This window comes from Papaver somniferum, chromosome 1, assembly GCF_003573695.1.
Source record: "Papaver somniferum cultivar HN1 chromosome 1, ASM357369v1, whole genome shotgun sequence".
Classification (NCBI taxonomy): domain Eukaryota; kingdom Viridiplantae; phylum Streptophyta; class Magnoliopsida; order Ranunculales; family Papaveraceae; genus Papaver; species Papaver somniferum.
This window is the reverse complement of record NC_039358.1, coordinates 119,345,037-119,371,818: the sequence shown is the minus strand read 5'-3', so window position 1 is coordinate 119,371,818 and position 26,782 is coordinate 119,345,037.

Here is a 26,782-nt window from a genome sequence, read left to right as displayed (position 1 = left end):
TATATATATATATATGAGAATTTTGTTTTGGTTAATCACCCAGGCATTGTTTAAGTTTCTTTCTCTTTTCATTCATTTGGTCTATGGTTGGTCGCGTTAGATTGGTTCTTGAGATGGAGTATCTGAGTCGTCTTCTCCGTGTGATGTGTCTTTCTCCAGATAATTTTGAGATCAACAATGCAGGTTGGCATGAGCAACTATCTGCTACGGATCATCTTGTGAAGAGGATTCGAAGTGAGGGTCGTCTCCCTGATTTAACTCTTCTTGAGCATCGTGGTTATTGTCGTGAACAACGCATGAGGACTTACTTTCGTTGTATTGAGGTGGATCACAGTATTAGGTCTATTAAGGCAACTCTAGATGAAGTCCGACTGGCGTTGAATGTGCTACCGTGTTTTTTTTTTTTATGACGGTAGTTATGAAGTGGTAATAAATGCATTAGTGAATATATTTTCTATAAATAAGCTCTTAGTGTTGGTATGATGTTTCATTCTCTATTTTGATCATTGTGTGTCCTTATCAAATTCTATATGGCTGAATGCTTACATGGTTATGTGCTATCTTTGGTTTCCGTGCCAGCGTTAATATCTTCTTTTAAGCGGGGATCTGAACTAGATCGCTTACGTCTGGTGAGAGCTGAGGTAGAACTGATTAGGGAGAGGAGGCTGGCGGGTCGTGCAGAAGCACGCGCTCGGTTTGATAAGCAGTATGAGATTGTTAGAGCACTGCTAGGTCGAACTCGCATGCGTTGATATCTCAAGCATGTTTGTCAATGTTAGTGATCAAAACTATAAGTCTTGGTTTCTAGTCTCTTATAGCTAAGTCTCGGACTAGGATAGTAAGTGTAGTTGATCTCAAGGACTTCATGGCGATTCATCATACAAGGAACCGGTGGAACTTCTCGACAAAAAGGTATGTGGAGACTTGAACTTATCTGTCACTCAAAAGTCTATCTATTCTATCTCCTAATCTTTGAGACAAAAGTCGTATGCTATATATATAAACTAGATCATACACATTTGGTATTTCGAGCCGAGTATACCTCGCCTATCTATATCTCGAAATATGTGTTGGTAAGCTTTTCGCTTCAACCAAGTTTATCTTTACCTAGTGACGAAAGTCATGAATGTTTCAATCACTTTGAAAATTTCTTTGACGAGAAATGGTGTAGCAACTATATAACGTCCTCTAAGAATGTTTCAATGATTGGAATAAGAGTTTAGATTACATAACCAATGTATTCCTTGAACCGAAGTTCTCGAACTTTGTTGATCAAGAGAACCGGAAGTATGGCAAGTGCCAAGTCCGCGAACTGTCGAAGTTATCAAACCCGAAAATTTCTGCTGGAGTTGACAAACTACTTGCGTGAGCCAAGTCCGCGAACCCAGTCCGCGAACCCAGCGAAGTTCTCAAACCCGAGAATTTCTGCTGGAGTTTGTAAACTCAGTCTGGTATCTTAAGTCCGCGAACCTAGTCTGTGAACTTGAGAAGGTTATATATCTAAAGATGATCTCTGAACTTAGTCTTAAAAGACTAAGGAATGATTTTGCAAACCGTGGCTATTAAAGTTCATGAACCGATTCTTGTGAATCAAATCATCTTTGCTTTAATTGTGTCTTGAATAGTTATATAAGATTTCCTTGCAATTGAACAACTTTCTTAACTAGTTCATTTGAGACATTTGAACTAGTTATGGTGAAGAAGAACATGGTTGGTATGAAATGATCTTATGGTTAACCTTTTTGGTAAACTATTGTTGAACCAACAATGTACACGCTTGGGTGCGGTTTACAAACCTAGAAGCATACAATCATTTGTGTATGACAAGCTAAGTTTTCGATCTAACGGTTGAGAAATATTAGCTTGAATCTAAATCAGGTTTTCATCTAACGGTGGATATTGATTGCTTTGTAACTATGGCCAAACCCTGATTTCGAAGACTATATAAGGGGACATCTAGCAACTCTGCAAAACTAATCCCCATACCTTACGTGTGCTACTAGTTTGCGTGCTAGAGTCGATTCTCCTTTAACCTTTGGTTTTCTTCTTCTAAAACCAGGTTAACGACTTGAAGACTTCATTGGGATTGTGAAGCCAGACCGTTACTACTTTTATCGTAGTTGTGTGATCTGATCTTGCATCTTTTATCGTTATAGTACAATCATATTGATTGGATAGAGATTATTTGATTTCTCTGATGGGCAAGATATAAAAATTAACCACAAACACCTTCGTCTCATTGTTTTTGATTCCACGACATCTTGTTTCGCTACCATACGATTACGATTGTTGTGAGGTGGTTGATTAATCTAGGCTGTTCTTCGGGAATATAAGAACGGATTATCAATTGGTTCCTGTTCACCTTGATTATTGTCAAAAAACAGAACAAAAACTTTAGGGTTTTTCTATGGGAGACAGATTGATCCTTTGATAGACTTATCTGTGTGAGACAGATTTGTTTATTGTTAAAGCCTGCGATTTTGGGTCGTAACAACTCTTAGTTGTGGGTGAGATCATCTAAGGGAATCAAGTGCGCAGTATCCTGCTGGGATCAGAGGCGTAGGGAGTACAACTGTACCTTGGATCAGTGGGAGACTGATTGGGGTTCAACTATAGTCCAGTCCGAAGTTAGCTTGGAGTAGGCTAGTGTCTGTAGCGGCTTAATACAGTGTGTATTCAATCTAGACTAGGTCCCGGGGTTTTTCTGCATTTGCGGTTTCCTCGTTAACAAAATTTCTGGTGTTTGTGTTATTTCAGTTTCCGCATTATATTGTTTATCTTTATAATTGAAATAATACAGGTTGTGCGTATAGATCATCAATTAGTATAATCCAACCTTTGGTTGTTTTATTGTCATTGATTGATCCTTGGACATTGGTCTTTGGTACCGTCCAAGTTATTCCTTGTGTTTGATTAAGACTCGTTGATTTCTATTAGCTTGAGTAAATCAAAACAAGAGAGAGATATTAACTCCTTGAGATACTTTTACATAGATTGAGTCTGACTGTCTAGTTGATTCTCTAGAAAGTATTTCGGAGTTAGTCCATATAGATTTTTAAGCGAAATATTGGGTGGTGTTGTTAGACCCCCGCTTTTTCAATTGGTATCAGAGCAGGAAAACACGTTCAAGACCTTACAAGTATGTATTTGTAGCGATCTGACTCTATGGACATAAGTTCTATCTCAGTAAACGTACCACCAGTCTTTGATGGCTCAAACTACTCAAGGTGGAAAATTGCTATGTGTGCTTATCTTCAAGCTTGTGATTTTCAAACCTGGGTATGTATGTTTAAAGTCTATGATCCTCCGGTTAATACAAAAGGCGATGTATCTATACCTAAGGATGTTGCTAGTTATAGTCCTGAAGAATCTCTTGCTGCGATGCAAAACTCTAACGGATTAAATGCTATCAGACAGGCCATTACCCCAGATCTTCAGCACTATGTGTCTACCTGCACTAAGTCTAAAGATGCCTGGGATATCTTAGAAACTGTATTTGAAGCCAAGAGATACGTTTCTAAGAAGCATGCCATCAACGGAGGAAATAACCTCAATACCCTCTCCAAGAATACCTCTCTTGGAAAGGTAAAAATTCTTGATCCAAATTCTGTTCAAACTTTGGCATTCAACGCTATTTCCGACACAAGTGAATCCTCTAACTTGTCTTGGGCTGATGAGTGTTGTTCGTTTGGTAATAGGTTCGATAAACCGTTGTTAACAGAAAGGATCAAGGACTTTGTAAAAAGAAGCATTAGATGTGATAAACATCTCCTGTCATCTTGTGCTATTAATGATTCTGTAAATGAAAAATCTCTAAGTGTCAACGCTTTGAATGCGTCTATTGGATGTGACGAAACCGTAGCTCTCGTGTCAGAAACCTCCACTTACTCAAGGTCTGGTTTAGAAATTGAGTCTGACACAAAGATTTTTGAATTCTTGAATAAAGAAGTTCTTCAAGAAAATCTTCAATTAAAAACTTCATTGAAGAAACTAGAATCATTAATCCAGGTGAAAGATCTTGAGATAGATTTTCTTAATGATAAACTCACCAGAACCATTGTTCTAAAGGAAAAAGAGATTAATACTCTCAAAGATGATCTGCAACTATTGTGTGGAAGTTCTGACAAAATCTCAGCAATGTTATTTGGTCAGAAATCCTTTGGAAACACAAATGATTTAGGATTTAAAAGCAAGACTACAAATATCGTCAATTGTGTTCCGAAATATTGTGGGAATTTAAAGGTCGACAGTTGTGATAAACAGAAGGCACTTCAATAAGACAAGGGATCCTTGATTTGTTCGTTTTGTGGAAATGTGAATCATGTTCAAAGCACGTGTTGGAAGTTCATGAGAAATAACAAGAAAATTTCCAGACTGCAAAAGAGCATGCAAAAGATGAATCTGGATAATCAACAAGGGTCTTACAAAACTAATGCTTACAGAATCAGAAGAGGTAGGAAACCTGTTTATACAACAAACCTTGGTAAACAAGGGGAGTTTTTGGCTCACAACGTCTCTACCTAAAAACAGAGACGTTCACATCCTCATCTTTAACTTGAGAAAGTGGGGTTTTGCGTTTTTATGTCTCAAGTATTGTATCTTTTGTTAAGAAAGTTTTCCGCTAACAGTATAAATAGTGGATCATTAAACTTCAGAAGACTAGTTCGTCCAGGGTTGTAGTCGTTCATAAACCGTGTGTTGCTTCCTAAAGGAATACAGTTTCATGGCTCCTGTGACTAGAGGTAGCGCAAGTAGGAATGCAGTTGAAGAAGCTAACGTACGGCGGTGTACAGGAATCTCACCCACAAAGGTGAAGAAAGTGAAGGTTGTAATTAATGGTAAAGATTCTTCCTCAAACTGGTTTGTTTCCTCTTATCAGTGTGATGATAGTTTCAGGAATCTGGTAAAAGATTTCATCAACAAAAGAAACGACTTAAAATCTCAAATCGCTTCATCTTTGGAAGAGCTCATTCACTATGAACAGATGATGTCTTTAACAACGAACACCGTACGTAAACTGAAAAGAGAACTCAGTATGTTGACGGTTATTCCCAAAGAATTGGAAGAATTGAACGATCCCATAATCAATGGTTTTTTCAATAATGAGAAGGAGTTTTCTGTAGATGCCCTTAAAAAGATCTACAATGCCTAGGATGTCTTCTTTTTGGCTTAGTTGGAAGAATAACTAGTGCTTTGAATAGCGTTGATTGTGACTACACATAGCTATTATTTTTTTCATCTTCTTGTTTTTAGGTTTTAAACTCTAAAACTATTTGGAAAATGATGTTTTGCAGTATTTAATCTTTTATATTGCAATTTATTATGGGATATTGGTGTTTACGTCCGTGAACTATTTTGTCCAATATTTTTGTCAAAAGTAAAGCCGTTCATGATCGATATTCGTTTATTGGTTTAAGAATGAATAGACTTTTGACAAATACAAAAGTTAAGCCTATATTGTCAATCTTTGACGGAAGATAGGTTAAAATCTTTTGTATCCAAGGATTATTTCTATTGTATATGCTTGTGCAAAAGAATGAATCCTTGTGTATTCCACGGTATTGATCTTCATTGATCTATCCTTTTTGTATTACCGTGAGGCTCCGTAATGTGTCTTATGTTGAGCACGATACGACAAAGTTGATTATTTTTGATTAGCCATGTTGGTTGTTCCGTAAGATACTTTATGTTGAGCATATTAGAACTAAATTAATCATCTTGTTGGTTATTTAGTTATTAATCCACAAGTTTCTCTTGTGTTAAGTATATGAGCGATTAAGCCAATCACTCTATTGTATGGTTAACTTAGTCGTTGCTCCGTAAGTTTACTTATGTTGAGCACAATGAATTGAATTGATCACTTTTGTGTTTAATTTGATTATGTATTCCGATTAAATTAATCATGGGTTTACTTATGATTAATTTGATTGAGTTTTGGATATAAAAATCATTCTCATGGTTTTGGTGTCCAATAAAAATCCTTCTTTTCTCTTGAAATTAAGGTCGCTCGTTGTTGTTCTTTCGGGAATGACATCAAATGGAGGAGAGTTCTTTTGAACTTGTGCTTAATGGTCATATCTTGAGGGGAGTGCGGCTGTGGAATTTTAGACGGGTTATCTTGTATCTTTAAACTCCTTGATGAATGTTGTTAGCTTCGGCTATATGATTGCATCTAAATAAGATGATGTGTGTTTCTTTCTCTCAGTCATGAAATGTCTCTTACGGAAATTTCACTATGAACCCGTTCTTGTATACCTTTGCCAATTTTATTGAAAAAAAGGGGGAGAATTAATATGTAGTTCACACTACAAATACATATATTTTTCGGATCATTGTGTAAGGGGGAGTGGTTTTCATGTGAGATGGAGTATTGACTAAGGGGGAGTGGTACATATCACCATAGTATTACTGTTGAAGTTGTGATACAATTGAGCTTTGTCACTGTGTAATAATACTATGACACTGTATACCAATGATCGAGACCGATGCTTTCTCATTGTTATAGTTACGGATATTCAACAACGATGGCGCTAAACTTACAACCTTTGGGATCATTGGAGTACTTGGAAGTGACGAAGATTTCGAGGAATGTTGAAGATTAGAAATGTGGAATAGGAGCTACTAAAGTTTCATTATCTTTTTTGTATTTCATACTTATTGATAGTTTTGTCACTAAAATTGACAAAGAGGGAGATTGTTAGAGCACTGCTCGGTCGAACTCGCATGCGTTGCTATCTCAAGCATGTTTGTCAATGTTAGTGATCAAAACTATAAGTTTTGATTTCTAGTCTCTTATAGCTAAGTCTCGGACTAGGATAGTAAGTGTAGTTGAGCTCAAGGACTTCATGGAGATTCATCATACAAGTAGAAGGACTACTCAAGGAACCGGTGGAACTTCTCGACAAAAAGGTATGTGGATACTTGAACTTATCTGTCACAAAAAAGTCTATCTATTTTATCTCCTACTCTTTGAGACAAAAGTCGTATGCTATATATATAGACTAGATCATACACATTTGGTATTTCGAGTCGAGTATACCTCGCCTATCTATATCTCGAAATATGTGTTGGTAAGCTTTTCGCTTCGACCAAGTTTATCTTTACCTAGTGACGAAAGTCATGAATGTTTCAATCACTTTGAAAATTGCTTTGACGAGAAATGGTGTAACAACTATATAATGTCCTCTAAGAATGTTTCAATGATTGGAATGAGAGTTTAGATTACTAACCAATGTATTCCTTGAACCGAAGTTCTCGAACTTTGTTGATCAAGAGAATCGGAAGTATGGAAAGTGCCAAGTCCGCGAACTCAGTCCGCGAACTTCCGAAGTTCTCAAACCCGAGAATTTCTGCTAGAGTTGACAAACTACTTGCGTGATCCAAGTCCGCGAACCTAGTCCGTGAACCGGCGAAGTTCTCAAACCCGAGAATTTCTGCAGGAGTTTGTAAACTCTGTCCGGTATCTTAAGTCCGCGAACCTAGTCTGCGAACTTGAGAAGGTTATATATCTAAAGATGATCTCTGAACTTAATCTTAAAATACTAAGGAATGCTTTTGCAAACCGTGGCTATAAAAGTTCATGAACCAATTCTTGTGAATCAAATCATCTTTGCTTCAATTGTGTCTTGTGTAGTTACATAAGATTTTCTTGCAATTGATCAACTCTCTTAACTAGTTCATTTGAGTCATTTGAACTAGTTATGGTGAAGAAGAACATGGTTGGTATGAAATGCTCTTATGGTTAACCTTTTTGGTAAACTATTGTTGAACCAACAATGTACACGTTTGGATGCGGTTTACAAACCTAGAAGCATACAATCATTTGTGTATGACAAGCTAAGGTTTCGATCTAACGGTTGAGAAATATTAGCTTGAATCTAAATTAAGTTTTCATCTAACGGTGGATATTGATTGCTTTGTAACTAAGGCAAAACCCTGATTTGAAAGACTATATAAGGGGACATCTAGAAACTCTTCAAAACTAATCCCCACACCTTACGTGTGCTACTAGTTTGCGTGCTAGGTTCTCCTTTAACCTTTGGTTTTCTTCTTCTAAAACCAGGTTAACGACTTGAATACTTCATTGGGATTGTGAATCCAGACCGATACTACTTTTATCGTAGTTGTGTGATCTGATCTTGCATCTTCTATCGTTATAGTATAATCATATTGATTGTCTAGAGATTGTTTGATTTCTCTGATAGGCAAGATATAAAAAGTAATCACAAACACCTTCGTCTCATTATTTGTGATTCCACCACATCTTGTTTCGCTACCATACGATTAAGATTGTTGTGAGGTGATTGATTAATCTAGGCTATTCTTCGGGAATATAAGACCATATTATCAATTGGTTCATGTTCAACTTGATTATTATCAAAAGACGGAACAAAAACTTTAGGGTTTTTCTGTGGGAACAGATTAATCCTTTGATAGACTTGTCTTTGTGAGACAAATTTGTTTATTGTTAAAGCCTGCGATTTTGGGTCGTAGCGACTCTTAGTTGTGGGTGAGATCAGCTAAGGGAATCAAGTGCGCAGTATCCTGCTGGGATCAGAGGCGTAGGGAGTACAACTGTACCTTGGATCATTGGGAGACTGAATGGGGTTCAACTATAGTCCAGTCCGAAGTTAGCTTGGAGTAGGCTAGTGTCTGCAGCGGGTTAATACAGTGTGCATTCAATCTGGACTAGGTCCCGGGGGTTTTCTGCATTTGCGGTTTCCTCGTTAACAAAATTTCTGGTGTCTGTGTTATTTCAGTTTCCGCATTATATTGTTTATCTTTATAATTGAAATAATACAGGTTGTGCGTATAGATCATCAATTAGTATAATCCAACCTTTGGTTGTTTGATTGTCATTGATTGATCATTGGACATTGGTCTTTGGTACCGTCCAAGTTATTCCTTGTGTTTGATTAGGACTCGCTGATTTCTATTAGCTTGAGTAAATCAAAAGAAGAGAGAGATATTAACTCCTTGAGATACTTTTACCTAGATTGAGTCTGAATTTCTAGTTGATTCTCTAGAAAGTATTTCGGAGTTAGTCCATACAGATTGCAAAGCGAAATATTGGGTGGTGTTGTTAGACCCCCGCTTTTCAAAGATATTTCTAGGAGCTCGGGAGACTCGTTCTTCCGGACCAGTCTCTTTTGAAATACGGAGTGCTTTAGATGATGATGTCTCCGCTCGTCATGCGGCTGACGAATTATTGCGAGAGATAAATCTTACTATTTTGGACATTGATCAAGTCATTGCGGATTATGGCGTGTCCGCTTCTCATCTACCTAGTCGCCGTATACATGGTTATGCCTTATCCTTATGTATGATATGTGCCCTGATGCATCCCGCACTCAAGCCAATTGAATTGGCACGGTTGTTGGTGTTAAAGGGTGAGTTGAGAGCTTTACGGACCCCTAGGTTAGTTGTGCAAGGACATGCACGCAAAGCATTGGGGGAGCAAGAGGAGATTTCTACCAAGGCTCATCAGGGTAACGCATCCGAAAAGATTATGTATGAGGTAGATCAAGTGTTGAGATACTTACGGGTAGCTTTGGATGCAGCTACTACTCAGAGTGAAGAGGCGCTTGTGATGATACAAGATGTGGACCAAAAAATCGCTCATTGTCGCATGCTAATTGCCGCTGAATCGACTTAATTTTTTTTTTAAGCAAGAGTTCTCCCTATATTTGTATATATATATATGTATATGGTTTTAAGTGTCCTACTCCTGTGTTATTTGATGGAAGAGTCAATCAGTGTTTTATGCTTGTCTCTAAGAGAGCAAAAGATTGGATTGTTACAAGCTATTGTCACTGGGAATTCCCGGCTTGTTCGTGAATACGAGAAATTATTTGCAGTTAGTCAAGTGCAATATTTCCATGCTATGGATCTTTATGCGGATCGCATGAGTGCTAGCCAGATCAGTCCTTCAATAGAGAACGTGATGGTTACAAATAAGGATTCTGAAGCATTTGCTAAGGCTTGCTGCCGGATGGAATCTCAGGAGAGCGATTTGGTCATTGCCCGCGGCTGATTGAGGCGCTCTAGCTTGGTTTTGTCATCCTTTCTTTTGGTCTAGTGGAATCTACCACAGAATGTATTGGTTTGCTTGTTTTCCCTGTTGTGTCGAATGTTTATAGATATGCTATTTGTGTTGCTTTCCATGTGTTATATGCGTGTTCCCTTTAGATTATCTTGTTCTCTGAATCATTGAGAATTCGCTTTAGAGTAGTCTTTACACGGACACAATCATTCTCTAGAGTTTATTAGCATGATTCGCCGGACCGAGCGTGAGGTTTAGCCCTTTCTTGGTCCATTGGTGTGTTTGATCGTGTGCTAGTCCTTTCTTGGACTGTGGGTGCACTTCATTGAGCCATGCACGGATCTTAACCCTTTCTTGGATTGTTAGTGCGCTTCATCTAAGCCATGCACGGAGCCTAGTCCTTTCTTGGACTATTAGTGCACTTCATCTAAGCCATGCACGGAGCCTAGTCCTTTCTTGGACTATTAGTGCACTTCATCTAAGCCATGCACTGAGCCTAGTACTTTGTCGGACTATTGGTGCACTTCATCTAATCCATGCACGGAGCTTAGTCCTTTCTTGGACTATTAGTGCACTTCATCTAAGCCATGCACGGAGCCTAGTCCTTTCTTGGACTATTAATGTACTTCATCTAAGTCATACACGGAGCTTAGACCTTTCTTGGGCTATTGGTACACTTCATCTAAGCCATGCACGGAGCTTAGTCCTTTCTTGGACTATTAGTGCACTTCATATAAGCCATGCACGGAGCTTAGTCCTTTCTTGGACTATTAGTGCGCCTTATTAGGTCGTACACAAGGGTTTATCATGACTCGAAAGATAATTATAAAGTAGGTATTATTTATTATTATTTTGCTTTAGCCATCCGGCATACATTAGCTTACTTAAGCATAATAAGTTTTAAGCCATTTACCATTGATATGAGTATTAATGCGGGAGTCGTTCATCCGCTTCAGATAGTAATATCCGCTTTCTGCTGCCTCGCTGATCATATAAGGACCTTGACAGTTGGCTGCAAACTTGCCTGCTTTCTCATTACGCTGGACGTGTGGCGCAATTTTCATTACCACCTCATTTACACTAAAGACTCGCTCTTTCACCTTTTGATTATAATATCTTGTTGTTCGTTGTCTATACTTATCTGCAAAACGTTCAGCTTTAGCTCGCCGTTCTTCCAAGGTATCTAAGTGAGCGAATCGACTGACTTCATCTGTGGTGGTAAGGCTAGCCATAGCCACACGTGTGGATGGTATAGCGACTTCTGCTGGTAATATCGCATCCTTCCCGTACACCAGGGAATAGGGGGATGCTCCAGTGGAGCTTCTCTTGGAAAAACGATATGCCCAAAGTGCAAGGGGTAGCTGCTCGTTCCAGCTTCGGTGATGGTCATATACCGGCCGACTCAGTATCTTTAGTAGTGTCTTGTTGGTTGCCTTACCCTATCCGTTCCCCTGGGGATAATAGACAGTTGAGGTTTGGAACTTGATTCCGTACTGGTCCAACAAATCTATGACAGCTTGATTAACAAATGAGGTACCGTTGTCCGAGCGTATGATCATAGGTGCCCCAAATTGACAAATGATGTATTCTTTGATGAACGTGGCGATTGTAGCGCCTGAGTAATCTCGGAGCGGAATAGCTTCAACCCACTTGGTAGAGTATTCAGTTGCGGTGATGATATACTTGTGGCGTCCGGATGAAGTCGGGTTTATTGGTCCAATAATATCAAGTCCCCAACTATAGAAATTCCATGGGGTGACGACACTGTGTAGCGAAGTTTGCGGGGCATGGATCAACGATCCGTGGCTTTGGCATTGCTGACACTTCTTTACGTGTTCGACAGTGTCGAATTCCATCGTGGGCCAGTAATACCCTCCTTCATGTAATTGTAGAAAGATTTTCTCATACCTTGATGTTCACCGTTGTGAGTCGTGGCCATGACCACTATTGCTTCTTCTTGTGATAAGCAACGTAATATTCTATCGTCGAAGCTCTTCTTATAGAGTATGCTTTCGCTCAGGAAGAATCGCCCGGATTTCTTTTGGATCTTCAGTGCATCTTGTCTGTTAAGTGGAAATCGCTCGTGCTAGAGATAATCAATGTATGGTTGTCTCCAGTCCTCTATCTCCGCACTGCATACTTTCGTTTGTTGTAGAGGCGCCTGGCAGTCTTCACATTTATCTTGAATCATTGCGGCTTGGACTGCCATATTTGGTCAGTACACACCCATCCTTTGCAATCTACGATATAACGGAATTCCTCCTGTTTGTCCGCATGACTCTTCGTGGACGCGATTTAGTAGTTCTTGTGCTTCTGTTTTTCCTTCACATCGTGACAATGCTCCTCCGGATGTCCGGAAGTATAACGCCCCTTGGACCATAACGAATTATTTTAGCACTTTGGTAGGCAGTAACTGCTCATCCGCTGTTTTAGTCAAGTATTCGAGGTATGATTCCCTCCAATCATCCTTCAGTTCAAACGCCGCGTCCTCTTTCAATGTACTAGACAACGCTCTTCTTTTCACCATTATGGTTCCTTCATCGGCTTCATTCAAAGGTAGCTTTGCTTCCAAGGTGGACAGGGCATCCGCATGCTTATTGGTTGATCTTCCAGTATGCTCGACCACAGTGCTCCCTCTTCTTGCTATTAGTTTTTGAGCTTCCGCTCGATAGGGTGCTAGATGTGCTTCTTTTACCTGAAAGTCGTCGGATATCTGATTTGTGACCAGCCTGGAATCCCCTTTGACATTGATAGCCCCTAGGTTGAGCTCTTCTGCCATCCGTAATCCAAGAATTAACGCTTCATATTCCGCAACATTATTACTACATTCGAAGTCTAGCTTGAAAGAAAACGACATTAGTTCTTTCTTTGGTGTTTCAAAAACTATCCATGCTCCTCCGTAGGAGCCATATGACGATCCATCAAAAAACATCGTCCATCGTTCTTCCTCTTCAACTTCCGCGATTTCTCCTGGTATTTCATCACTTATCTCTGTCATATCCATTCCTGGGAATGCGGCCAGCAGATCCGCAAATGCTTGCCCGCGCACTCCTTTAGATCGTTGGTATTTTAATTCGAACTCAGATAGTTGAAGTAACCGGCGAGCTGTTCTTCCAGACAATACAAGCTTTGTGGCTAGGTAAGCGATTGGATTGGCGGTTGATATTACTATGGTTTCGTGGGCGAGCAGGTTGGATCTTAATTTCTGTGTAGCGTATACTAGCGTAGCTTTGTGTCCAGGTAAGCGATTGGATTGGCGGTTGATATTACTATGGTTTCGTGGGAGAGAAGGTTGGATCTTAATTTCTGTGTAGCGTATACTAGCGCCTGTTCCGCTCTCAGTACCTGAACTCCGCATCCCTAAAGCCTCTGCTGATATAGTGAATCGGACATAACTGATCATTACCGAGATCCTGAGCCAAAAGTGCCCCAATCGCCATGTTGGTGAACGTTGTGTATAAATATAGGGGTTCACCCTTGACGGGAGGTCGTAGGACCTTCGTGTTAACCAAGCATTCTTTTAATTTCTGAAAGGCCCGCTTTTGATCTTCTCCCCATTCAAACTGTTTATTCTTCTTTAATAGTGGTGTAAATGCTGACAGCAACTGTGCCAACCCAGGGATGAATCTCTGGACATAAGAAACTCTCCCTATGAAATTTTGTAACTATTTTATGTTCACGGGTGCCCTCATAGTAGTTATTGGACTTTATCCGGCTCGATCTGTATTCCTTCGTTTGTAACAAAAAATCCCAAGAATTTCCCGGAGGTGACTCCGAAAGCGCATTTGAGAGGGTTCATCTTTAAACGGTACTTCCTACATCTATTGAAGACGCGTATCAAGTGATCAAGATGGTCTTCTCTAGCTCGGGACTTGACCACCACATCATCTATGTAAACTTCCATGATCTGATGCATCATGTCATGAAAAATTTCCACCATTTCCCGTTGGTAAGTGGAACCCGCATTCTTTAGACCAAATGGCATTACTGCATAATAGAATTTTTCATACGGAGTTTGGAACGCCGTTTTGTGCGGGTCTTCTGCAGACATCCTTACTTGGTTGTATCCGCTGAATATGTCCATGAAAAAGAACATATACCATACCCACATGTATTATTCACCATTACATCTATATTTGGTACTGGAAAATCATCCTTAGGGCATGCTCGATTCAAGTCTCGATAGTCGACACAACAACGAACTTTCCCATTTTTCTTTTCCACAAGCACGATATTAGATAACCATTCCGGATGTTGGATCGGTTTGATGAACTCTGCATTTAGTAGTTTCTCCACTTCTTCTTTGATCGCCAGTTCTATCTTCTCAGGAAAATTGCGGCTTCGTTGCTTGCTTGGCTTATACTCAGGAGACACATTAAGATTATGTGCTATCAAGCTGTTTTCGAGTCCATGCATCTCGTCGTATGTGAAGGCAAATACATCTCGATATTCTCAAAGTAATTTGATCATTCGTGACTTCTCTTCCTTTTCAAGGTGTTTGCTAATGCGTACGCAACGAGGTTCGTCCTCCGAGCCGAGGTTAACTTCTTCTAGTGTATCAAGTGTCGGGTCAACCTTCTCCTTTTCTTCGGGCATACTATTGATTATTTCTTCTTCTGAGGCGGGAGATTTCCCTTCTCTTGGTGATTCTCAAAGTATTGGGGTCGCTTCCATCATTTCATCTATTGATGACATAGCACAATCATGTTTAGAACTGGAAGCTTCCCCGGCTAACTGATATAAGCGATAAACATGTCCTCCCTCAGGTCGTGAGAAACGCTTTAATTGCATATTCTTTGTCTCAACCATATTCCTCTTATTCCCTAAGGCAGGTCCCATCCGTGAAGGGATAAATACCGATTTACCTTTCCCTTTTGATTTTGCTTCCGGTTGAAATTCCTCCCATTTTGGAAATGGTGTCAGATGTTCTGGGTGTTCTTCTTGATCCTGAACTGGCTGCGTGTAAAAGACAGCGTCCGCCATGTAAGCTTCCTCTGGTGCGAACGGGTTGCCTGTAGCCGGAATCCGAAATTGCTTCCCCCCAATGTTAGTTTCGACACATTGGTGGTAAGTCGATGCAACTACCTTGTGATTCAATAACCATCCTCGTCCTAGCAGTACGTGGAAAGTTGTGTCATCTTCTAATACGTCAAAAGCAGTGATAGATCTGATCGGTATGATCTTCATCATTAGGTGTACTATCACGATCGTTGTTTGCGTCTGTCCTCCAAATCCTCTCACAGTTGTTGATCGCATCTTGACTGCTGCTCTTGACACTCCCAAAGATTCCAATGTGTGCAATGAGATTAGATTTAGATAAGCTCCTCCATCGATGAAGGCTCGCTTAAGAGGTTGCTTGTTTATAAAAGCAGTTAAGTATAGGGGTCGGAGGTGCTCTCCTGGATAACATATATCTTCGTCCGTAAAGGTGATAACTTCCTTCGGTAACGGATTATATGCCTTTCCGGATGCTATTACAGTGATAGCTTTAGATGCTTCGCGAATCTGATCCTCGCAGAAACCCAAGGAGTCAAAGAATTATTGGGCTAATACATTCCGAGAAAATTTACTAGCTACTCCATTAGTGTCCGAAAAAACGACCGCTTCAGAAGCTTCACATGCTTCTTCTTCCTCCGGATCTTCCCAAGGTCTCCAGACTTCTTCGTTTATAAGCTCGTGTGAAATCATCATAACTTGATGCTGGGGAAGCGGATCGTTCTTAATGCTTTGCTCTCTTATCTCCAATTCTCCTCTAACACACTTTCTTTGTACGATATATCGTAAGGAAAAACACTCCGTGGTCGGGTGATGGATTCTTCTATGGTAATGGCAGTATCGCTCATGCGTCTTATCTGCCACCGTAGGCTCTTTGTGTACGGGCGGTAAAGTTTCTTCTTTATTTGACACCCATTGCTCGATAAGTCCCACTATTTGTTCCTTGTTGTAGGGTAACGGGGGTGGCGGATTGGACCTTCCTCCGTACGTTCTTCCTCCTCTTCTTCCAAATTGTCCTCCGCGGTAAAAATTGGAGGCAGCTACTCCCTTTCCTTTACCGTTCCCTTGATCGTTGAAATTTGACGCGGAGGCAACATTGACAGAATGCAATTGCCAAGGATGACCACCTGCTCCAGTATGTACAACATTCGCACAATCTGAAATCCAGGACGCAGCCTCCTCGACTTCAACAAAAGTTTGGAATTTGAAATTTGTTAAATTTAACCAGAAGATAGCGTCCATTCCTCGGATGCAAATTTCGACTAATCGCTCTTCTGGGATGTCCTCATGACACTCTAGTGTGAAGTCTCGGAAGCGGGTGATAAACTTCCCAATCTCTTCTCCCACTCGCTGGGTACATCTTCCCAAATCTATCGCCGTGACTCTTCTTTGCGCGGAATAGAATTTTTTCAAAAAAAGTTGCACCATAGAAGACCACGAACTAATACTACCAGGCTTCAAATTATCATACCAGGTAAAAGCATTATCCGTAAGTGATTTCAGGAATTCGCGCATACAAAGGCTTTCATCCTGAGTGTACGCGTTCATTGCTGAAATAAAACGACTGACATGTTCCCGCGCGTTTCCTTTTCCTCCATATGTTTTAAACTTTGGTGATGTATAATCTTCAGGGTATGAGTAGTCAGCGACCTCTACAGAATACGGGGGTTTCAATGAATCATAAGCATCATGTTTTGTTACTCGATAGTTTGCCTCTAAGTATTTTTCAATCGCGTCTTCCATCATGCCCGGGACGGTACCTTTTGCATTAACTACTTTCGTGGTTACCACGTTCTGTCCCCTTGCTCGCTTGAGGCGTCCGCGTAGCTCCTGCTGCTTCTTGATGGAAGCATCTAGCTCTTCTTGCATTGTAGAAATTTCTTGTTCATCTATCTCAGCCGCGACTTTCTCTTTAAGCGCTTCTTCTTTCCTTTGAGGTTCTCCTGCTCCTTGTACGATAGGATTAGAAACTACCGCTCGGACATGTATCTCTTCATCGCTTTCTCCCTGTATATCTTCCATAGTAACAATGTCCGGGTTAGGAAGTGTTCCACCCGCTGGTATCTCCTGGATCGCACCTGGGAGTATCATGCTGGACTAGAGGCTAAGAACCTCCCACTGTGGTCGCAATGTTGAGGGGTAAAACGTAGGAAGGAGGAACTAGCCCTAATCACAGAAAATATTCCCAAGGAGAGAATAGGTTTATGGAAATAATGGGGAATTAATGATGTCCCCAAGAAGTGTACCTTATTTCCCTTTTATAATATCCCTCTTATGGATAAACACCCATAACATTAACATATTATTAAACTACCATTTCCCTCTCCTTGAGTTAATATCAAACCCTAAAGGGCTTCCTCTTTAGGCCAAAGCCCAACTTCCTTAGTATGTTCTTATGTGGACTAGGACTTCCCATCTTAATGGGTTAGTCCTAGTCCCCAAGTCCCTTTTACTGCTAAAAAGGGGAGCCTTGGTAGGTTAAGGGGAGGATATTTGTATGAATAATCATTTTCATGTATCAACACCTACCATCAGACTTCATACTGGAATGTAGTTGAGATAGAATCAACCCTCCGAGCAATTCAGCTTCAGTCGTGATCCTTACATCTCTTGGATCTCGCAAGACCCTGCACACTTGATTTCCCTAGTTGGCGTCCTTTACAGACCTAAAGGCTTCGGCCACAATGAAGACTTTTAAATTTTCTGCCTCTAACAAATAACTTAGTGATTTCCTTCACAGAGATATTAAATCAAGGTAATAAAATTTTATTTGCTTATGAGGGATCTTCAAGGACAAAGAATATATTAATCAAACCTCACCAGTTAGGATTAGTCTTTTTAATAAGTTATAGAGATGCCTAATCTATTCTATCTCACAAGATCAATCAAACACTTGTGGAATCACAAAGTATAAAATGAAGAGAACTTCGTAATTTCGATCAATATTATTCACTGGACGATGGTTCTTAAATGGTCGTATAACAGAAGAGATGAACCATATAATAGACAGGAGCTGCGATGATCATGATAAGATTCTGGATATCAAGAACTATCAGGTCAAAGATATTATGATCGGGCTTAAAGAATCTAATATAGCTTCACTAAAAAATTTAGGTCTTTAATAAGAGGATAATTGTAGCCGCATCAAGGATACAACATGCTAGGATTGAGACTCCAGTATGAAGATTGTTAGAGCATTGCTTGGTCGAACTCACAAATGTTGCTATCTCAAGCTTGTGGTCAAATTTAGTTGTCAAAACTATATCTTGATTTCCAATCTACAATTAGTTAAGTCTCAGATTATGATAGAAGTGCGTAGTTGAGAATTGGACATCACTGCGTTTTACCGTTTGAAGTCGAAGATCAACCGAAGCTTTTGGAGAACTTCTTCAAAAAAAAAAAAAGGTAAGTGAAGACTGAACCACATATTTTTCAAGTTATATTCATACTTCTATCTATAATATGTTGCCGCATGACTAATTAAACTATTGCAAGCATAAAAAGAAGGATTATATGCAGAAGTAGGCCTGGTCTGGACCCTCACTTTCATTTCTAGGCCACTTTTTTTTATTTCTTGCAAAACTAGGCAAGTTAAACGGATTCCATCCACTTTAACCATCTCGGTCAATTTATCGCGTTGACTTGTCAATATCTCGCTAAAAATTCATATAGGGAGATCTCATACATGTGGTAAGATTACTGAAATGTCCTTCACACGTGTGTGTCAGTCACATTAGATAAGATGTCCACCTGTCTCGATAAGATCTCCACGTGTTGCTATCTGAGAGCCTAATCTAACTAACACGACATCTCGAGGATTAATTGAACGGCCAAGATAGTTCTTCATTGTTATTATCGACAGCGCGGGAATGTGAAGGAATAAGAGAAGACGTAGAAAAACATCGATTCATTTGTTTCTAGTAGAGAGATTAATCAGTGAAATAATGTTTTGTTAGTTGAGATTTGAAGAACAAATTGAAGATTTCCTTCTGGTGAAGATGACGAGACGGAAGAAGCGTTCTAAAGAGAGGTAACAAAAAAACCCTAATCTGCTTTCATGGTTGTTTTTAACGTTTCAGTGATGAACATACTATGGGTTTTGTTTGTAAGGTTGATTTATTTGGGTTTGTGGGTGTTTATATTTCTAGGGTTTTCTCTGTTTAAATTTTTTTTATGAAGTTCGAATGTGTTCTGTTGATAATGAAGTTGTACTGATAATTTCACAAAGTTTGTTAATTTCAAAATTGGGTTCTGCTGATTGATTTCAAAATTGAAATTGATTTCTAGGGTTTTTTATGGTTTCTGTGATAATTGATTTCTAGGGTTTTTATGGTTCTAGATTAGGATGGGTTTTTCATGATTTATCTGAAATGGGTTTTCCATAATTTGCATGATACATATTTTGTTGTTCTTAATTGTAGAAAGCAAGTGGTTCAAGAGGTTATAAATGAGGTTCAACAGGGAATATTTCCAAACAGAGATATTAAGGTCAAGGATCTAATCAACACTGCTTTGTGTTTTGAGTTTAAGGGTTTGTCCAGAGAAGGTATGGGTATAAATCAGTTAAAGTCTAGGATTAGTCATATGTTGAGATTAACCAGTAGGGAGACATTGGACCTTCTATGGTTTGTTGATCCATGCCTACCATCAAACATCATTAATGATGAAGAGTTTTGGTTTTTCTGGTAGAATGCAACTCAAGATGAACATGGTTGGATTACATTGTATTTGCAAGTGATGCCACTAGATGATAATGGTGAGATAGATGTATCTTAGGTTAATGTAGGTTCAATGCCTCCTCCACCACATATGACACCCAAAAAGAATGTGACTCCAAAGAAGCCAGTCTCTAAGTCTCCACCTAAACCAGTTTTTACTAGTGGTTCATCACCTAAGAGATGGCATGGCAAGTCAGTTAGAAGAAGTCAAAGAATACCAAGGATGAAGAAGAAGAATCCTACTAAAGTGTTTGTTGATTTAGCTGGTAGTGAAGAAGATGTTTCTAATGAATATGTTGATGATGTAGGTGTATCAGTTCCACAGTTTACTCGACAAACACAAGCAGGTGTAGCTGAGAATGATGATGGAGATGTTTATATTCCACTGTTTACTCAACAAACACAAGCAACTGTAGCTGAGAATAATCCTGTTTTGGAGGCTAGTGGAGCTGAACAAGGTAATGAGATACCTGGATTTGATGAGTATTTCAATCATGACTTTTGGGTTGAAGCTACAACACAGGCAGAAGTGGTGGAAGATTTGTTTGCAGTTTCCCAAGAGTACAAGAAAAGTGATGAATATGTCATGCACTTGAAAAATGTAGAAGAAGATGAATGTAACCCTGATGATGAGGATGTCCTGAAGATGAATGAAAATGACAGTGAAGAGAAAGATATCAAGAGTTACAATAAGTTTTTACAAAAAGTTGAGAATGGGTATCTTTCAGATGGTACTGCAAGTGAGAGAAGTGATGGTGATAATGTTGATAATGATGCTGCAAGTGATGGTGATAATGTTGATAGTGATGCTGGTGATCCAAACTTTGGGGAGGTGGAGGTTGAGAATGACAAGGAAGGTATGTGATTGCTTCTGTCTCTTTTTAAAATTTGTTGTGTTTGATTGTAGATTTGTTCCATTTATTTAGTACTAATGTCGTTGTCTCTGTGGTTTTGTAGAGGACCATTATGAGGACTTGGTCTCTGACAGAGAAGAAGAAGGTAAATTGTCATTTGTTTTGTAGTCTTTTGTTTTTCTTATTCTTTGTTTGTTTGTTATGTTTGTTTGTTATGTTTGTTTGAAGGGCTCTAACTAAATCATTTGTTTTTGGGAATTTGTATCAGAAACCAACAAAACTGATGGGCTTGAACTTATAGTATCAAAAAGCAACAAGACTGATGGGCCTAATTGTTCAAAGCCTAAATGTTCAAAGCCTCATGATAACACACAGTTTGAGGAAGAGCATGCACAACATTTTAAGGATGAGGAAGATGAGGAGATGTTCCCTGAGGGAATTACTTTTGAACAAGTGGATCCTTACAGCCTAGTGAAGGGAAGCAAGTTTGTCAGCAAGAAAGCATTCAAGAAGCATTTGAGGGCCTACTGTGTGAAGAATAAACATCAGGTCAAGTTTAAAGATTTAAACAACTAAAAGATTAGGGTGAAGTGCATTCATCATGAGAAGACCAAGTGTCCCATGTTCATTTATGGAAGAGTTTTGAAGGGTGAAGGAACTGCATTTACTCTGAGAAGTTGGAATGTGAAGCACACATGCAATGTAAATGTTAAAGGGGAGAACAGATGTGCAAATCCAGAATTTGTAGCTGACTGGTACATGCAAAGGTTGGAGACTCTTGGTAACAAAAAAAAAATCCCTAATCCCGAGTCATTGGCAAATGAGTTCAACAAAACAATGAAAGTGAACATTAAGTACCATACAACATGGAGAGCAAGAAATATTGTGTTGCAGAATCTTCATGGCAGCTATGAGGAGCAGTACAAGAAAATTCCTGCATTCTGTGAAATGGTGAAGGTAACATTAATTGTTTTGTTGTTTGTTTGTTAATGTTTGTCTTTAGTTAGAGCAACATGACTTAATATTACAAATTATATGGCATTAACATTACTTTGTTGTAATTGCAGGAAAAAATGCCTGGCAGTGTAGCTAGTTTCTCATATGGAAGCACAGACAACACATTCTTGTCAATGAAACTCTGCTTCAAGCCTGCTATAGAAGGATTCTTGGATGGATGTAGGAAAATCATTGGATTGGATGCTTGCCATTTGTATGGGAAGTATGGTGGTGTGTTACTGGTTGAAACAGGTCTAGATGGTCAGAATGGTTTAGTACCTCTTGGTATAATGGTGTGTAGGAATGAAACCTGTAGTTGCAGGAAATCCTACACTACACCCCTCATATGATTTCATTGTTAATCAACTCATTTTTAGGTTTATACTCTTAATTTTATTGATTAATTTTTGAATGTTCTTACAAGAAAGATAAAGAAGTCAAGAATGATCTCTACTCTGAACTTTCTGTCTCCTATTTACTTGTTTCTTACACAAAGAAGATCCCCCCTTTTATTTACAACTCGAATGACTATTTATAAGGAAATACATAGTGGATGACAGCTAATCTTTCCTTTATTTTCGGATATGGTTTGCGACATTCTCGCGACCTTACAGATGTTAATTTCGCAAACTCTCTAATCTTCGAAAGACTATCACATCTTTCTCGTGACCTTGGATGACGTCATTTATTCTATCATTTCGGAAACTGTTTAGCGATGCTGTTAAGCCGTGTCATTGATAACTTCGCTGAAACATTGTCATTGCGAAATTCTGATCCTACATCTTGCCTCTTCTCATATCTTCTCTGCAAAGTAGAGAATGATGTCAGAAATGCCGCAGCTGCTTATCTTTTCATATTACACATTTATCACACGTACTCTCTCTTCCATTTATTTCTTGACACGTCTTCTGTAACCGCTACTTTTCAACCGCTCACGTCTCTTCGTCTTAATGGTATTTATTTGTTCGAGTAAAAAATCTTCTTTATATACTTTTCTTACCCCCTTTTTCCACTTTTCTTTTTACTTTCTCTTATATTTTTATTCTCTCATCTCTATAACTCTGTTATTCTTCTGCAAATTCTGCTGCTGTAATTTTTTCTTCCTTCAATCCTTTTACTTTCTATACATTCTCATACTCTATATTCAAACATGGCTCCAAGTGGTCATAGATATGAGAAGAATTTACAAGATGTCCAAAAAGATCTTGCTGATAAAGGTTTCACACTCTCCACCATTCCTGGTGAGAATGCCAAATCAATTCTTTCTGTCAAGCTTTTCTCTGATCAATATTGTGATGATCAATCAATCATAATTTCGCTAGGTCAGATTCTCGCAGGTCTCCCTATTCCTATTTATAACCCAGATCTTCCTTTATTTTATGAAATTCTCGCTCATTCGGGATTTTCGCAAGCCATCTTCCAACTGAGTGGGGACTGCATCCGTCTGATGCTAGAGTTCGCTAATCGTGGTGCTGGTAGAGGATCTCTTTACTCCAAAGAACTTAGGGATCCAAAATTCGCAAACCTAGAGATAGTTGTTGAGAAGTATACAGTGGCGAATTTCTTTGAGAACTACGAACTTATCTCCATATAGAAAGAGAATATTCGCTGGGGTATTCGATTAAAAAGGAAAGATAACATTGATGAAGCCAAAATTCTTATGCAAGATATTGAATGGCATTCTGGTAAAAACACAACTCCTCGCCAATCCAAAGATGATAAATGGTGTGTTTTTCCTTTAATGCTAAAGGGACCCTACATTGCTGGATCAAACGTTCTTCCTGCGAATCTCGCTGCATATCAACCTTGGGTTTTCTCCTGGCCCGAGAAGGAGAAAGAGGTATGTTTCTCCCATTTAACTCATTTTATATTTCTTTATTGATTTTTACTATTCTGTTCGCTAACTCTTGCGACATTCCGCAGATCCAAAAATTGAAGGATAGTTATAACAAGACTGCGAACAAAAGACAATCAATATTCTTTGAGAGTTCCTCCTTTTCAGATTCAAGTTCTTCAATCTTTTCATGATATTTATTTTCAGAATCTGCGAAGAAAAGACAATCAATTATTAACTTGATGAAAATTCATAAGAAGCAAAAGATTAGTAAAGAAGAGCAATTAGCAACCTTCTCTGTCAGAAATCATATATCTAATCAAGGCTATATGTTCAACTTGGAGACTAACATTTACGCCTAAATCTTTTCTAGCATCATCTAAAATTTTCGCAGCCCAGACAAATTCATCCTCACTACTTATGAGAAGACGAGAACGAATTTGATTTTCCCTTTCGCAGAGTTCAATATTCTTGCGGCTAGCTTCATCTCGCTCAAGTTGAACTTCAAGGAGAGCTCGCCAAAGCCTTGGCACCTTGATCAGAGATACGATCCTTATCATCTATGAGACCGCTAATTTTGGTTCTTAACTCATTGGTTTTCTCTTTGGAATCAATAAGGAGACGCTTAAATCTGTTGGCTAAGCCTAAACTGGATCTATGATCAATTTCTAAGAGGCAAAATTTCGATCTAAGTTCATTTAGAGAAAGAGATGAAATTCTATCATTTGAGAAGCTATTTAAGGAATTGTTAAGACGTTCAAGAAGGGTATCATTATCCAAGGCATTAGGAAATGAGCGAAGAAGGGTAGCTTCATCAGAAATACCATAAATGTCTGCAAAAAGGATCATTTAAATAAGATAAAACAATAGGATGAATGAATAAAGAGAAAAGAGAAAAGTAACATACCGTAAAGCTGATTATTAGCTTGTTGAAGACTAGAAATTTTGTTCTTATACGAGGAAGAATCAATTTCTAATTGTCTATTTTTCTCGCGAAGACCTTTAACTTCAGCTTCCAATTCTTCATTCTTTTTGCGAAATTGAAGATTCTTCTTTTCAAGATTTTCGCGTCTTCTCTCTAGATCTGAGGCAACAGCAAAAGAAGCTTTTCCACCCTGCAAAAAGATATAAAAAAATATTAATATAGAAAGAGATTTTGAGTTATAACAATGAAGAAGTAAAAGGATAAAAGTATACCAGACTATTGAGAGGATGTAAGAAGTCGGGAGTCACTGATCTAGAAACTCCACGAAGAGAGCTATCACCATCTAGTAAAGGGACATCACAAAGGGTAGCGAGAGATTTGCAGGTATTTGAGAATTGGCTATCTCCCATTCCTTGTAGAGAATCAGAAAAGAGTCCAGAAAGCTTTTCCATAGAAGATTCAGGTGGAGAATCTTCAGTTGCAGTAAGATCATCATTATCCTCATCACCCTTGTCACTTTCGGAATTTTCGTTAGGAGGAACATTTGAAGGAGAAGAAGAACGAACTTTTCTTTTCTTTGGAGGAGGACCAGTTGATTTTTCCCTGCGAAGAGCACCTTTACCTTTATCACCAATCTTCGCAGCATCAGCAGTTTCTTCTACTTCAGCGATAATCTTCACACACAGATATAAATAAGAAATGGAAGCATGGAAGTAACAGTACTATTTAAAGTCATAAGAGAAAATTTCTTACCTCATCTGTGTATGAGCGAAGAACTAACAGGGTACTAGATTTCCCAGTCCTGTTATAATATTGAACTCTGCGAAAGGAAAAATCAAATTCGTTCTCGTCTTCTCATAAGTAGTGAGGATGAATTTGTCTGGGCTGCGAAAATTTTAGATGATGCTAGAAAAGATTTAGGCGTAAATGTTAGTCTCCAAGTTGAACATACATCCTTGATTAGAGATATGATTTCTGACAGAGAAGGTTGCTAATTGCTCTTCTTTACTAATATTTTGCTTCTTATGAATTTTCATCAAGTTAATAATTGATTGTCTTTTGTTCGTAGATTCTGAAAATAAATATCATGAAACGATTGAAGAACTTGAAGCTGAAAAGGAGGAACTCGCAAAGAATCTTTCTTCTCGCAACGACAAGTATTCTAGATTAAAGAATCAAATCAAGATCACTGTTGCGAATTTTAAGAATGACGTTATGCATTTTCGCAATCAAACCATCCAAATAGTTTGTGATGATCATAATATCCCACATTCTGATTATCCTTGTCTTTTAGAAGAAATCCCACAGAATACTCTCAGTTTGATTATCTCTGATAGCGAAGCTGACGATGAAGAATCTGATAGTGATGGAAGTTCTGATGGTGATGAAGATTCTGACGCAGATGAAGAAGGAAACAAGTCTGATGAAGATAATGAAGGATTAACCAAGAAATAGTCTTTACTTCTTTCTTTGATTCTTTGTAATACTTGTACATTTATTTCTTCTTTCTGTATATTTGTGTTTCTTTCATTTTGATCTGCGTAAATTAAAAAAATTCTTCTTTGCAATACAGTTAATCAATATAATCATTAATTCTTGAATTTTTGAGTAAATCTCTCATATGGAGACAAATGAGAGATTTCATAAAAAAAAATCTTATTGTATAATTTCGCAACCTTTTGCGAAGTGAATTTTGTTTCTTTTCAAAATGTCATTCCTGTGTGGTCTTATTTTTCCTTCCTAATTAAATGTCTTATTTTGCCACCTCTTGTCATTGCGACAAAATCGCAGGTCGTCTTCGCACTTTCATGCAAAAACCCATTGATCTTGCCTTAACTTTTTCTTTTGTATTATGGCCTCTTCAGGAATGTTGCGACAATATGACAGGCCTAAATATTCTTGCGAAAATAAAGCCCCATGACATTGCCGTCTTGCGACGAAATCGCAGGACGTCTTGGCACTTTCATGCGAAAACCCATTGATCTCGTCTTCATTTTTTCTTTTGTATTATTGCCTCTTCAGGATTGTTGCACAAATATGACAAGCCTTAATATCCTTGCGAATAAAAAGCCTTATGACATTTGCATCTTAAGACACTTGTCAGCTCCCTAATGGAGGGTGCCGCCCTTATCTCCCCCTGGTTTCCCCTTCAAGGAGGCGCACTTCTACCATACAAGGTTAGATCCCCCATCCAGTCTTAACAACAACCAGTTGTTTTCGCAGCCTCTTATCCCTTTTACCTATAGGGTTTATGATTACGAGACTGCACCCTAAGTGGGGTTTTCTTCAGGCCGAGTGCAGTATAAGCCAAGACTTGTCAAGAATGGCAAGGACGCTTCAAACGCCCCCGACACTCTTGACTCAACCGTGTACCTCGGCGCCTTGATCAGATCTGCACTCCTTGAGAGAGTCCTTATT